A 14,143-nucleotide genomic window follows, 5' to 3' on the forward strand; every position below is an offset into this window, starting at 1 on the left:
ATAGATCCTTAATCATCCTCAAGGCTTGGCGAAATCCAGTTCCTTTCTTAGCTGTTAAATGCTTTACATAAGGAGACATCTCTCTCTCTCTGTATATATATATACACACACACACACAAGAAAGACTGTTTCCAGGGACTTTGAGATATTAAAGCTCAGGGGAGACACCTGGAGAGGTTAATTGACAATAACTAAAGCTAAATAATAGAATGCTTTCTTGAACCATAAATCTAACAGAAAAGTACAGACTTAATGGATGACAAGAAAGAGCAGCATTTAGCAGCTATTTAAGGGGCCTCTTGCCCTAATTATAATTTAAAGTAACTATCCATTATAGAGTTTTATTTAGCAAATGATTTTGAATGATTTCTTCAGTTTCTTTTAAAAATCACAGATTGAAACTACAGACAAGATAAACCTAAACTTTAAATGGAAAACTTCAATCCTAATGTTTTAAACGTAATAGCTGAAGGCAGTGAAGCCAGTGGAAAATGCAGAGGCGGTGAAAGTCTTCTGCTCAGGTGACGTAAGGAAATGACCTCTGAGCCTCAGTCTCCCGATCTGTGACGAATCTATCAGCTAAGGTTTGTGTGACTATCGAATGAGTAGTAGTACTAATAATAATAACCATTTTACTTTCATATGAAACCTAGTTACTGAGTAATAATTTTGAATTTGTTCAGTTCTTCTTGAATTATCCCATCTCTTTTAATATTTTTTAAATATTAAAGAAAAATGAAACTATTGTTGTCAAGGCACTTTGGGATATGTGAACTGTTGTTGAAATCTATCTAGAATGTAGGGTTAGGGTTAGGGTTAGACTTTGGCCACCTGATGCGAAGAACTGACTCACTGGAAAAGACCCTGATGCTGGGAAAGATTGAAGGCAGGAGGAGAAGGGGATGACAGAGGATGAGATGGTTGGATGGCATCACTGATGGGATGGACGTGAGTTTGAGTAAACTCTGGGAGTTGGTGATGAACCGGGAGGCCTGGTGTGCTGCCGTCCATGGGGTCACAAAGAGTTGGACACGACTGAGCAACTGAACTGAACTGAACTGAAAACGTTATTAGGTGAGTCTCCCATTAACAGAAAGGCAGATCAAAGATGTAGTAACTTAAAACATTAACCAGGAGACAGTGCTGCCTGGGGAATCAGTGAAATGGATGGAAGGAGAGTCTCCACCTAATTGTGGAAAGAAAAATCACCAGAAACTTGGAAACAAACAAAAGGAGGAAGGCATAGATTCTCAGGGCATTGTTTAACAAACCCATCCGAGGATTATTTAGTTTCCTAGGGAAATGCAGCTCTGCTTTGCTATCTACTGTTGATCACTGCCAGCCCAGACTCCCTGAATTTGCTTGTTAACCTGCAGACTTGTGTCCCCCAGAGACACAGATTTCTGCTTCAGATGCAGATGATTAGAGAAACATAATGGTTACAGTTTTATTGCCCTGGCCCATCCTTTCTCTAACCTAGCAAACCCATTTCAGCAGATTTTCTCAGACAGACTATATTCATTTGTTTCTCAAATACTGTCTTATCCAGCTTTATCATCCTGAGTGTTCTCTCATGTGTGAATAAATAAACCTTTGGCCTATATAGTCTACATTTATATGTTTAGCTTTTTAAAATTAAGCTTGACAATTTTAAAGAAAATTTACTTACTTTGTGGGTTTTTGTGTTTTGAAAACAACAACAACAACAACACACAACCTAGAAGTAGAGATATGTTTTTTTCAGTGAATTTGCTGAGAACTTGATCCTGGGATAATGCCTCTCAGACAGCTCTGAGTGATGCTCAGAAGAACGAAAGGAAGGAAAGAACAGAATATATAGGGTTTAAAAAAAAAAACAACCCAGCTAGTTGAACATCAAAAGCATACTGATAATTATATAACAAACCCAGAATCTCACGTTAGTGAATTTAAGACTTTTCTCTGTATGGGAAGATGCAGGAATCACCTTTCATTGAAATCACTCTTTTGATATGCACCTTAGCTATCTCAGCTGGTAAATAGTCCAATCTGCCTGCAGTGCAGGAGACCTGGGTTTGATTCCTGGGTTGGGAAGATCCCCTGGAGAAGGGAAAGGCTATCTGAAGGAGGAAACAGACAGACTAACCTCCCTCTTGAAAGTAGGACTCCATCTTGGGCCGGACTGTGGACTTTGAGCTCTATGCCCAGTATCTATGGAAACAACATGCCAATTGGAAAACCAGACTCCCCACCCCACCCCCCCCACAACCATGGAAGAGCCCCAGGGCTCATACATAGACTCTTCATTGCCTAAAAGAATACCCTAATTATCTGTGTAACCGAATAGGATCATAAATTCTGTTATGCTTATTGGGGTATGATCACAGGCCTATTGATAATTGCCCACTGTTAACTACCTAGGCTTAAGGCATATGAATCATGGGTTAACTTTGATTGTATCTTTCTTTTCCTTTGTTCAGACTATTTCAGAGAATTTGGGGAGGTGGGTTTGGCACGTACAGTTAGGGTATATAAGGTTTTCACAGAAACTGGTCAGGGTCCTTGGCTAGGAGGAGACTCTGCCTTGGACCCGCCGGTGTAATAAACTGCACTCCACCATCTGCACTGTCCTTCTGAGTGAGTTTGTTTCCTGGAACGCGTGTCTGCAACACCACCCACTCCGGGGTTCTGGCTTGGAGAATTCCATGGGGTCACGAAGAGTTGGATACAACTGAGCGACTTGCACTTAACTTCGAGTGCTGACTTTACAAAAGGTTTCTGTTAGTCATGAGGGGCTGATGTCACCTCAAAGGGATTTAATGCTTTTCCAGATATGAAGAGATGCAAGGATTGGGATCTTTATTTTCTTGGACTCCAAACTCACTGCAGATGGTGACTGCAGCCATGACATCAAGAGACGCTTGCTCTGTGGAAGAAAGGCTACGACCGACCTAGTCAGCATATTAAAAAGCAGAGACATGACTTTGCCAACAAAGGGCTGTCTAGTCAAAATGATCGTGTTTCCAGTAGTCATGTATGGATGTGAGTTGGGCTATAAAGAAAGCTGAGTGCTGAAGAATCGATGCTTTTGAACTGTGGTGTTGGAGAAGACTCTTGAGAGTCCCTTGGACTGCAAGGAGATCCAACCAGTCCATCCTAAAGGAGATCAGTCCTGGGTGTTCATTGGAAGGGCTGATGCTGAAGCTGAAACTCCAATACTTTGGCCACCTGATGCAAAGAACTGACTCACTGGAAAAGACCCTGATGCTGGGAAAGATTGAAGGCAGGAGGAGAAGGGGACGTCAGGGGATGAGATGGTTGATTGGCATCCCCGACTCAATGAACACGAGTTTGAGTAAACTCAGGGAGTTGGTGATGGACCGAGAGGCCTGGCGTGCTGCAGTCCATGGGGTCGCAAAGAGTGGGACACGACTGAGGACCAAACTGAAGGATTGGGATCATGAAATCAGTTCCTGAAAATATCTAAGGATCTAAAGACCTAACCCACCAAACTCCCTGGAGCACAGAGTGCTCACTCCACCCTGAGCTCCCTCTTGGGGTGCTGAAGGTCAGCAGCTGCAGCGGGCAGCTTAAACCCCACAGAGGCAGATGGCAAATGTGCTTGCTGTGCAGTCTCTGGCGATGCTCTTGGCAAGTGCCGATTTGTAGCTGGCATAAACAGCATTTGCACCCTGGCCATCAGGTGCACCGGGATGCACTCTGAAGATTCACCTTTTGCTTCTATTTGTCCATTTGCTTCCCTTTGCTCTAGGGAGAGGGGCCGGAAAGTCCCTACCTGCAGGTAGGCAGGGGGTTCTGGATGGTAGAGAATCCTGGAAGCGCGTGGAAGCCCTACACGTGGAGGTGGCCGGGAAGTTGCTGTTCAGGAAAGATCTCTTACCTGTTGTTTCAAATATATACCATCTGAAAGAAGACTGGGAAGAAAGGAAGGTCCATGTGGGCTTTGGATCTGTGGAAGCATGACTATTTAGCTCACGCTCACCAAGAATTCTGCAGGAGGCTGTGGCCAACCCTGGGATGGCACATGGGAGACCGTCCAGCGTGGCGGGCCTGCGTGAGTGGTGGTGTGTTGGAGCCCAAGGTTCCAGCGGGAATCAGGGATCGAAGCTGCATCGGGTGCCGGGCTCCAGCTTCAGACCAGGCTCTACTCCGTGGGCGCTGCACCCCCTTGTGGTTGCAGAAGGAGATGCACCCGAGTTCCCCGAATGACCTTGAGTTTTGAGCGAGTGAGAGTCTGGGTCAGCTTGTCCCCTGGCCAGGCTTGGTAAGCAAGACCTGGGAAGAGGGTAGGGCCCGGAGGGGAGATGAGAGGAGTGTGCTCGCTTAACTTATTCTGCTGGAGATCAGGATCCCGGGAATGAATGGAAATGTTTACGCTAACGCAAAACTTTGTTCAAAAGGTAAATGATAAAGGAATCAATCAGAGGTGTGAGTGTCTGTGTGTGTGTAGATTTCCGGGTAAAATGATATGTGATAAGATATAGGGCAGCTTCTTGATCCAAGGACGTGTTTTATATTCATGACAATAATGTTAGTTTTTTTTTTTAATCAATATTAAAAGAGGAACAGAACCTTTACACTTAAACTTCAAAACGATATGAAAGTATTAAGGCCTGTGTTAGTTTCCTCTACAAATTACCAGCAAATTGGTAGCTGAAAACAATACAAATTTGCCTAATACCTTACAGTGCTTGAAATTAGAAGTGTGCAGTGGGTCTTGCTAGGCTAATACCAAGCTTCGGGCAGAACCGCGTTCCTTTCGGAGGCTCCAGGGGAATGTCTGCTTGCCTTTCCAGCTCCTGGAGGCTGTCCGCATCCTGGGCTTGCGCCTCCTCATCTGTAAAGTCATGGTGGCTGATCCAGTCTTCTCACTGCGCGCTCCCCTGCACCGACCTTCTGCCTCCCTCTCCCACACTGAAGAGGCCCTTGTAAGCACGCGGGGCCGCCTGAGTGACCCGGGGTCATTTCACTGTATTAGGATTTGCGTGCTACGCAGCTCCAGTCACCTCTGCCTCTCTGTGACGGCGTGGTCTGTAGCCCGCCAGGCTCCTCTGCCCTGGGATCCTCCAGGCAAGAATACCGGAGTGGGTTGCCATGCCCTCCTCCAGGGCATCTTCCCACCCCAGGGAGTGAACCTGCAGCTCCTACGTCTTCCTAATAGGGAAGCCCCTCTCAGGGTTAGCACCCTCGTTTATCTGCAGTCTCAGCTCGCTTCTGCCACGGGATACACGTTTCCAGCTTCTATGTATTAAGATACGGGCGTCTTGGACTGGGGGGTAATATTCTTTCTACCACAGGTCACAAAGGCAAGGAAAGCAAGATAAAAATCAGAGAAAATATGGAAAACATCTCACTGGATCATAAGTGAAAGTCGCTCAGTCATGTCCGGCTCTGTGACCCCATGGGCTATACAGTCATGGAATTCTCCAGTCAAGAATGCTGGAGTGGGTTGCCATTCTCTTCTCCAGGGGATCTTCCCAACCCAGGGATTGAACCCAGATCTCCCGCATTGTGGAAGGATTCTTTAACAGTTGAGCCACCAGGGAAGCCTCTGGATCATAAGGTATCATAAATATTTGTAAAAATAAATTTATGATTACTGATGGGGATTTTAAAGCTGGGCTCATTATAATTTGACATTATGGTAAATTAAATTTTCAGATATTTAGTTAATTTTTCTAGATAGAAATAGCTTAGTTGTCCTTTTGCTGATGATATTACCTTCTCTTTATAAAAACTGCAAGAAGGCTCTGTACGTATATATCCACACACACACACATGTATTTATACACATATGTATATGAAAATATAACTCATTTGCTGCCCTGTCACATAGAGACAACTCCAAGCACATCTTAGAATGTCCTTCAAGGTATCTAATAATACTGGAAATCACGCCAGTTTGCGTTTGTCTAGATGAACGGGATTGTCTTTTTACCCATGCAACAGCTGCAGCTCTGCAGTTGGATTTTTAGTTGCTTTTCCAAATTCCTTTATGTGATGTATCATTTAAATAATTTCTTAGTGTTGGACATTTCACACAATCCCCATTTTCTTTTTATAAAAATATTCTGCATTAAAAAATAGTCTTATTAACATTTTTGTACATACTTATTTCATATATTTCTCACTGATTCCTTAGGGTAAATTCTAGAAGTAGGTTAAATGGTAACAAGTATCAATTTAAATTAGCTTTTTTTCCCCTCAAGGATATAAATGAATAAAGCAGGTAACAGTTCTGGAGAACAGAGCTCTTATTAGGGTAAGAGTGAATAATTTAAAATGAACTTTTATTGGAAAATAGTAAGAATGAGTTTTGCACATGGAGCTTGAATGTTTATGATTCATATGGTTGCAGGGCACTCTAGTACAGAACGATTTTATTAATACGTTTAAAGCTTAGATCCTGAGACTAATATGTAGTGAGATCCTTGCCCAGGAAGTAAAAGCAAGCCACATATGATGGTTCCGCTTTATTTTGCATACGAAGATGGTGGTGTGGCTACGGGTCAGCTGCATGCCTCGGGTCACTGAGGCCACCTCCCAGGACCTTGTCTGTCGCAGGGCGGGCCTGGAGACTGGTTGGCTTCGTCTGGCTCTGATGTCCCTGCAGCCTTCAGTGCCCAGCACTAAATACAGTGGCGTTCTGACATTGAAATTACGGGTTTAGATCATTATTTACGAATCCTCTTTCCTTTCAAAAAGTCCTGTTGCAACTTAGAAGAAAGCTTGAACACAGTGAGGCCAAGAATCGCTATTCGATGCGGGCCAAGTTAGAAGTCAGGCGTCAGTTTTATTGGTACAAAGGGAATCTGGACAATGACATCACATGCAGAATAAAGTATATAAAATTCCCTGCCCCACTCCTGCTCTGTGGCTCCCATCCCTATCCTCTCAAGCAAAAGAGGAAAAGCAGAGAAACACTGTGGCAAAAGTCTGGGTGAAGAATACTGCCCGACTTCCTGGCATTCAGAGCACAGTGAGAAATACGGGCATAGCTGTAGCAGACTCTGCCTGGTAGCAGAACTGAAACAGGGACTGATAATTTTTTGATCATGAATTCTGAGTGGCTCTCATCACAGATACTAAATGATGTTAAATATTTAATGATGTTAAATATGATGTTAAATATTCTCATATGTATGTAAATGATGTTATATTCATCACGATGATGTTAAAATATTGTAACATGATGTTAAATATTATTGTAAATGATGTTAAATATTCTCATATGTATGTATAACAATTTTATAAATGTTTTTCTTCTGTATAAAAGGTTTATTGCAGATTTTAAAATGTGAAATATAGTATCTTTCAAGAATATTGACAACCGTTGAGAAAAATATTTATCTAAAATTTTGAGACCACTTATAACCAATAAGTCCTGGAAAGTTTCCTAAACAACTGACATTAATTCAATACATTTAAAGGTAAATTCTTATGAGTAAATAGCTTTAAATATGTTAATAATCTATGACCTACTAATTTAGCTCCTGATAACTAGTCTAGGGTTAAACCAAATACAAAGCACAGAGAATAGCTTAAGGTGTTACCATTTTTTACTGCAGCATTATTTTTAATAAGCAAATATTAGACTTGGTCAAAGCAAGGCAGAAGTCCAATAATGGGTAATGGGTAAATACTGATATATATACCAGACACAATTCAAAGAATTTTTAAAATTTGTGGTAAAACACACATAACATAAAAATGTCCATCTTACCCATTTCTAAGTGTGCACATTGAGGGTTAGGGCACATTTGCATTTTGCTTTGCAACCTGCAGAAGTCTCCTTGTGAGAGAGCAAGTCTAGATCCGTCAACAGCTCCCCCTTCCCCCACCTCCTGGCAACCCCCTTTCCACTTTCTGAAAGTGGAAGTGAAAGTCGCTCAGTCATGTAGGATTCTTTGCGACCCCATGGATTATACAGTCTGTGAAATTCTCCAGGCCAGAATACTGGAGTGGGTGGCTTTCCCCTTCTCCAAGGGATCTTCCCAACCCAGGGGTCAAACCCAGGGGTCCCGCATTTCAGGTGGATTATTTACCAGCTGAGCCACAAGGGAAGCCCCTTCTGTTTCTCAGAATTTGACTTTGTAGGAGCTTCCTCCTATGAGTAGAATTGTGCCGTATTTGTCTTTGTGGAGCTGGCTCATTTCACTCAACACAATGTAGGTAATGTACATACTCAGGGCTTGTCCACGGTGTGACACGTGTCAGAGTTCCCTTTCTTGGAAACGCTAACCCTAACTGTTGTTTGTAGCACATTTTTCTTTTTCTTTTCTACCATTCATTGATAGATTTTCAAGTTACTGTTGTGAATAGTGCTGTGGACATGTGTGTGCAAATATCTCTTCTAGACCTTGCTTTCAGGGCTTTTGGGTAAAGACTCAGAAGTGGAGTTGCTGGGCTGTATGGGTAACACTTTTTAAAATGTTTGAAGAACTTTCATCCGGTTTTCATCGCAGCTGCAGCATGGTGCATTCCCACTGATGGTGCGCAGGAGCCCCCATTCCCACTTGCCCTTTTCTCTTTCGGTAGCCGCCCTCCTGACGGTGTGCGGCGGATCCAACGATGACTTTGGCTTGCTCTCCCCTAAATGAGCGATATCAAGCACCTGCTCCTGCGTTTATTGGCCATTGGTCTTCTGTTATTTAACAGAATTTTAAAATCCTTGGTTTACGGCTGCGCAGGGTCTGCTGCAGGATGCGCACGTTCCCTAGGCAGCAAGCCGGCTTCTCTCCGGTGGGAGGCGCGGTGTCTCTCGCTGCGGGCACGGGGTCTGGGCACAGGCTCTGGGCACGCGGGCGGCGGCAGTGGCAGGACGCGGGCTCCAAGCTGAGGCCCACGGGCTCGGTTGCTCCGCAGATGAGGAATTCTCCCGGAGCAGGGAGTGAACCCGTGTCCCCGGCACCCGCAGGCAGATTCACCCCGGACCACCGCTCTGCCATTGGTGTCCCTTGGAGAAGCGCCTATACGGTGCTTTGCCAGCCTTTTAAGCATGTTTTTAAGCAGGCCGTTTGCAGAAGGAAATGGCAACGCACTCCAGTACTCTTGCCTGGAGAGTCCCAAGGAGGGAGAAGCCTGGTAGGCTACGGTCCATGGGGTCGCAAAGAGTCAGACACGACTGAGTGACTTCACTTTCACTTTCACTTGCTTTTGTTATTGAGTTTTAAGTGTTCTTTACTTACCTGGTGATTTTCAGATACATGATTCGCAAATAGTTTTTTCCATTCTGCAGGCTGCCTTCTCACTCTGCTGATTGTGTCTTTTCATGCACGGGAGTTTTCAACTTCGATATAGTCTAATCTATTTTTATTTTTGTTACTTGACCTCATTTGGTGGTTTTGGTGTTACAGGATGCAAAGTCTTTAAAATTCTGACCACACTGGGCAGAGTTTCTTCCAGATTCCATTGTGGCGGATCTAGGACCGAACTCTAATGCCAGGCCCACCAAGTTCTCTTGTTCAGATAAAACTTTGTAGTGTTGATATCACCAAGCCTGTTTAACCTACCAATTCAGAGGAATAGTAAATCACATCATTTGACACAGTGCCGTATATGAAGTAGATAACCAACAGGGACCTTTCATATAGCACAGGGAACGATGTTCAATGTCCCGTAATAACCTATAATGAAAAGGACCTGAGAAGGAATGTGTGTGCGTGTATACTCATTACATATATCCATGTAGCTGGACCACTTTGCTGCACACCGGAAACGGATAGAACACTGTGAATCAACTATACTTCAGAATTTTTATTTTTTTAATGGTGAGACAAATCACATCATCTGATTCTAGAAAAACAGAATAAAAATTCCCCCACCAGCACAACAGCTTTCTTTTCTCAGTCTCTGTACTGGCCGGACCTGGTCATTTCCTCCAACTTTCTTTTTTCTCACTTTGTGGGAGGTGTGGGACAATTTAATCTCACAGGGAGGTGGGTTCATTATCTTTCATTCTCAATTCGCGTTGACTCAAATCATAAGACATTAATTTCAGAAAAAAAAAGATTTCATTGACTTTCGTGGGAAGAGGGTTAATTTTATGGGCCATGCATGGTTACCCATTTCAAGTATAGTTTGGTGCAAAAGAAATTCAAACACTGAAGGATATCTACAAAAATAAAAGTGAATGACGAAATAAGTGTTTTCACTCTGCACACATGCTGTAGATAAGCTTTCTGTCCCAATATGGAATGTGTTCTTAGGTAGTCATCTCTCAGTCGTGGTAAATTATGTGAGCATCGATTGGTATTGCAATTCTAAGCTTAAAAAGCTATAAATGTAGGGTCACAGATGAAGCTGCCTTAAAGCAGATACTCTCTATATAATGTAATGTAAATATCAGCTTAAGAACTTTGCACACATAAAGTGCTTATGGATTCCTGAGAGAAAAAGCGACCGAAGACAGCGTCTTAAAGAAAACACACACGTATTCATTGAGAATGGAAATGCTGTCGAGCAGCACATGTGAAATGTAGAGTTTGGAAGGAACAACTTTAGGCCCTGAATTCCATGCAGGTAGGTTGAGGGCATGCTATGGGGAAAACCAGGGACAGGAGGAAGGGCGGAAGTTCTACTCGATCTTTTAAAATTTGAACGTAAATAATTCATGTTTCACTTCCCATCGAAAGGAGGGAAATGTATTGTTTTTATTCCCGTGATTTCCCACAGGTGGTAAACAGCAAGCGGCTGGAATGACAGAAAGGACAGGAACCACGGGGGTCCTCTCCTGCCTTCTCGTTTCCCTTCTGGGAATGGAGAGGCTGAGCCACGGAGAGACGGCCCCGGGCCCCACGGCTCTGATGCGTCTCCGTCTCTGAGTTTGCCGGCTGGTGGGGGGACCTCAGCCTGGGCGCCAGGACCCGTTCTTCCCCTTCTCAGCCTGTTCCCAGGAGGCCAGAGGCGGGGACGGCCCTCTCTGTGACCCAAATGCTGTCTTCCCCCTGCCTCTGTAGGAGTGAGCTGTTTTCATTCGCTCTGACGTCCTTTGTTTCAGTGTGAAATGAATGGTACTTTGAAAGCTCTTTTATATTTTGGTTTTACATTCTACTCCTGCTAGTACATTCACATTGTAATCGTTCAAAGCAGCTAAGACTCTCCATTCTATCACAAAAATAGAGGCAGAGGGGCAGTTTAAATCTGTTCTCTTTCTTTCTTTCTTTTATGAGTGACGTATCGTATTACAAGTCCATTGTCAGGAGTGTTTATGTAGCTGAGGTCGCCTTTCTGAGCTCACCAACCCAGACACGGCTGATTGGAAAGTCAGTGCGCCTGAGTCCGGCACTGGGCAATCGGCAGGCTCGTCAGAGGTGCTGCTGCTGCTGCTGCTGCTGCTGCTAAGTCGCTTCGGTCGTGTCCGACTCTGTGCAACCCCATAAATGGCAGCCCACCAGGCTCCCCCATCCCTGGGATTCTCCAGGCAAGAACACTGGAGTGGGTCATCAGAGGCGCAGGAGTGCTTTTTCTAGGCTCAGATCACGTCGTGCCTGTGTGTGTGACCCTCAGCACGCGTAGTTTAAGTACTGTTGGGACCAAAAGGCCACACAAACATTACCTGAACCCTCCCTGCCAGCAGATTGGAGGCAAAACAGTGTGTCTAAAGGCTTCAGAGTCAACTTTGATGCTTTTAGTGACTTGGGAGATTGGTAGAAGGTTTAGGAGTGCTGACAAATCTTGGAGTCTAGCTCAACATCTCAATGAATGAACAAATGCACAGCTGTACCGCTGTTTACATTTCAATGTAGGGAAAATACTGGTCAAAACCAGCAGGGCCTTGTGCTCAGAGAAGGTCGAAGGGGGAACGGGTAACTTGCAAGTCACAGGTGAAAGCAGGAGCAGAATGTGATTTCCTTTCTCACCTTTTCTGAGCTGGTAGTTGAAGGTCATGGGTTGAGGTTGCTGCCCTGTGCACAGACTTGCCTCCTCTGCTCCCGTGCAGGAAGGCTCACTTAGTCGTCACCTTCACAACCAAGATCGCCACTGCCGCTGCCACCAGCCATTGGTGGTTTATCTGAGAACCTGCTGAACAGGGTGCACATTAGCAGTGTGAGTTGGTAGTTTTCTGTTGTGAAAACTCCTAGATATCCTGCCTCCTCCCTTCATTGGAGCTGACCCTTAGGAAGATCTGAGAGGCCGCTTTTTTGGACTTAAGTCCTCAGCAGATCTGTCGGATAAAGCAGTTCTCAGCTTTCAGGGTTTCCGTGGTGGCTCGGTTGGTAGAGGATCCACCTGCAATGCCGGAGACCTGGGTCCGATCGCAGGGTTGGGAAGGGCCCCTGGAGGAGGGCATGGCAACCCTCCCACTCCAGGATTCATGCCTGGAGAATCCCATGGGCAGAGGAGCCTGGCGGGCTACAGTCCATGGGGTTGCAAAGAGTCAGGTATGACTTAGCAACTAAACCACCACCACTTCAACTTTTAGGTTGCATATATATATATGTATATATATACATATTTCCAGCCAACAGTACTAAGCGAGGAAGACATTTCCCTCTACTCTTCTTGGCTATTCTGGCTGCTCTAAGAATTAAACTGACATGAGATAGATAACAGGAGAAAATCAGACAAAATCTACAACACACACACACGAGAGGAAGGTGCAGGGAAACTGAGTAACTTGCTGAAATGGCTGGAGCTCTCCCTTTAAGCAGCGTCTTTGGCTGAAGACAAAGGAGGATGTTGAGGGTAGTGGTTTGGGACTTCAAAGGTCCAGGAAGTCAATTCACAGGAGGATGAAAGAGCAAATGAGAGGTAGACACGTGTTTGGTGGCCCAGCAGAGACAGGAGGACCCAGAGCTTCGCACCAGCCTGTGTGCACTGCAGATTATCACCGACGACAGCTGTGCTCCTGTGGGAGATGTTTGATTTAAACTCTTCGGCCAGCTAAGGGGGAAATCAGAGGTTCTTCTTGAGTCCCTTGGGTCTTGATCATTTGCAGCTGGAAGTCATCTGCGTTATAATTTTGAGGTGACAAATTTTCTTCCCCCACAGAATTCCTGCTTGGACACCACTGAGGGGGTTAAGCAGGAGGAATTCACGCTTGGACACCACTGAGGGTTAAGCAGGAGGAGTGAGACAGGGCTTGTGCTTCAGAACATCGGAGAACGTCTGGGAGGCTTCCCCGGCAGTCCTCCTTCCAGTGCAGAGGGTGTGGGTGCAACCCCTGCGTGCGGAGCCAAGGTCCCACAGGCCTCACGGCCAAAAAGCCAAACCATGGAACAGAAGCAATATTGTGATAAATTCAGTAAAGACTTTAAAAAAAACACAAAACTGGTCCATAGCAAAAAAAAATCTTTTAGAAAATGAAAAGAAAGAGAAAGAACAGACGGATTGAAAAGACGAGAATGATTGGTTCGTGAGAGCAGGGTTTTATATGTCTTCTTCAGCACTGTGTTTCCACCTCTAGAAGGTGCCCAGTGAATCTCTCTTGAATATACAAGCATTTGTGTGTGTTTGTCTGTGCTTCTTTTGAAATTTTGTTAAGCAGCCTTTTTGCCCATAGAGTCCCTCCATCTCCTATAAATTTACTCCTTGGAAGACAGCTTTATTTATTGGAAGTTTAACCGTTCCTCACAAGGAAGTTTTTAAATTTTTGGTTGTTATTTCTTCTGTATATTTTATACCTACAAGTCAGACCTCTCTGAAGGGGCCTGTGCTTCATGTCCTTTTGGATCTGTTGTACATGACTTTTTATACCTGCCCTTTTTTTGTAAAGCCAAGCTGTGCACTGAGTGACTTTTCCCTTACAAGAGCTGGGTTTTCTTTTTTTGTTAATTTAATAGCTTAGCCAATAAAACACCCTTATCTGTTCCTTACACATTCACCTCTATTTTATTTGCTCATTTCCTCCTTTACTGTTTTACTTGGTTTTGTAACGGGGGTGTGTAAATCATGCTTCTTTGCCTCATCTCACCTCTGTAGGTATATTTTAGGTTTCCAGAGAGGGCTGTATCTTCCTTTATTTGTATAACAAAGGTGCATATTGTTAGCATAGCTCCTTGCCTGTCTGCCTGGGGCCATGACTGTACCTCTAGTGGTGAAACTTAAACATTTGTAGAAATAACAGGTCTAAGCTCTCCTAAACACACAGCCTTATCCCTGTCCCTGGAAGCCTTCTGAAGCTCCTCCACGGACCTCATTC

Source organism: Ovis aries, chromosome 26 (assembly GCF_016772045.2).
Source record: "Ovis aries strain OAR_USU_Benz2616 breed Rambouillet chromosome 26, ARS-UI_Ramb_v3.0, whole genome shotgun sequence".
Classification (NCBI taxonomy): domain Eukaryota; kingdom Metazoa; phylum Chordata; class Mammalia; order Artiodactyla; family Bovidae; genus Ovis; species Ovis aries.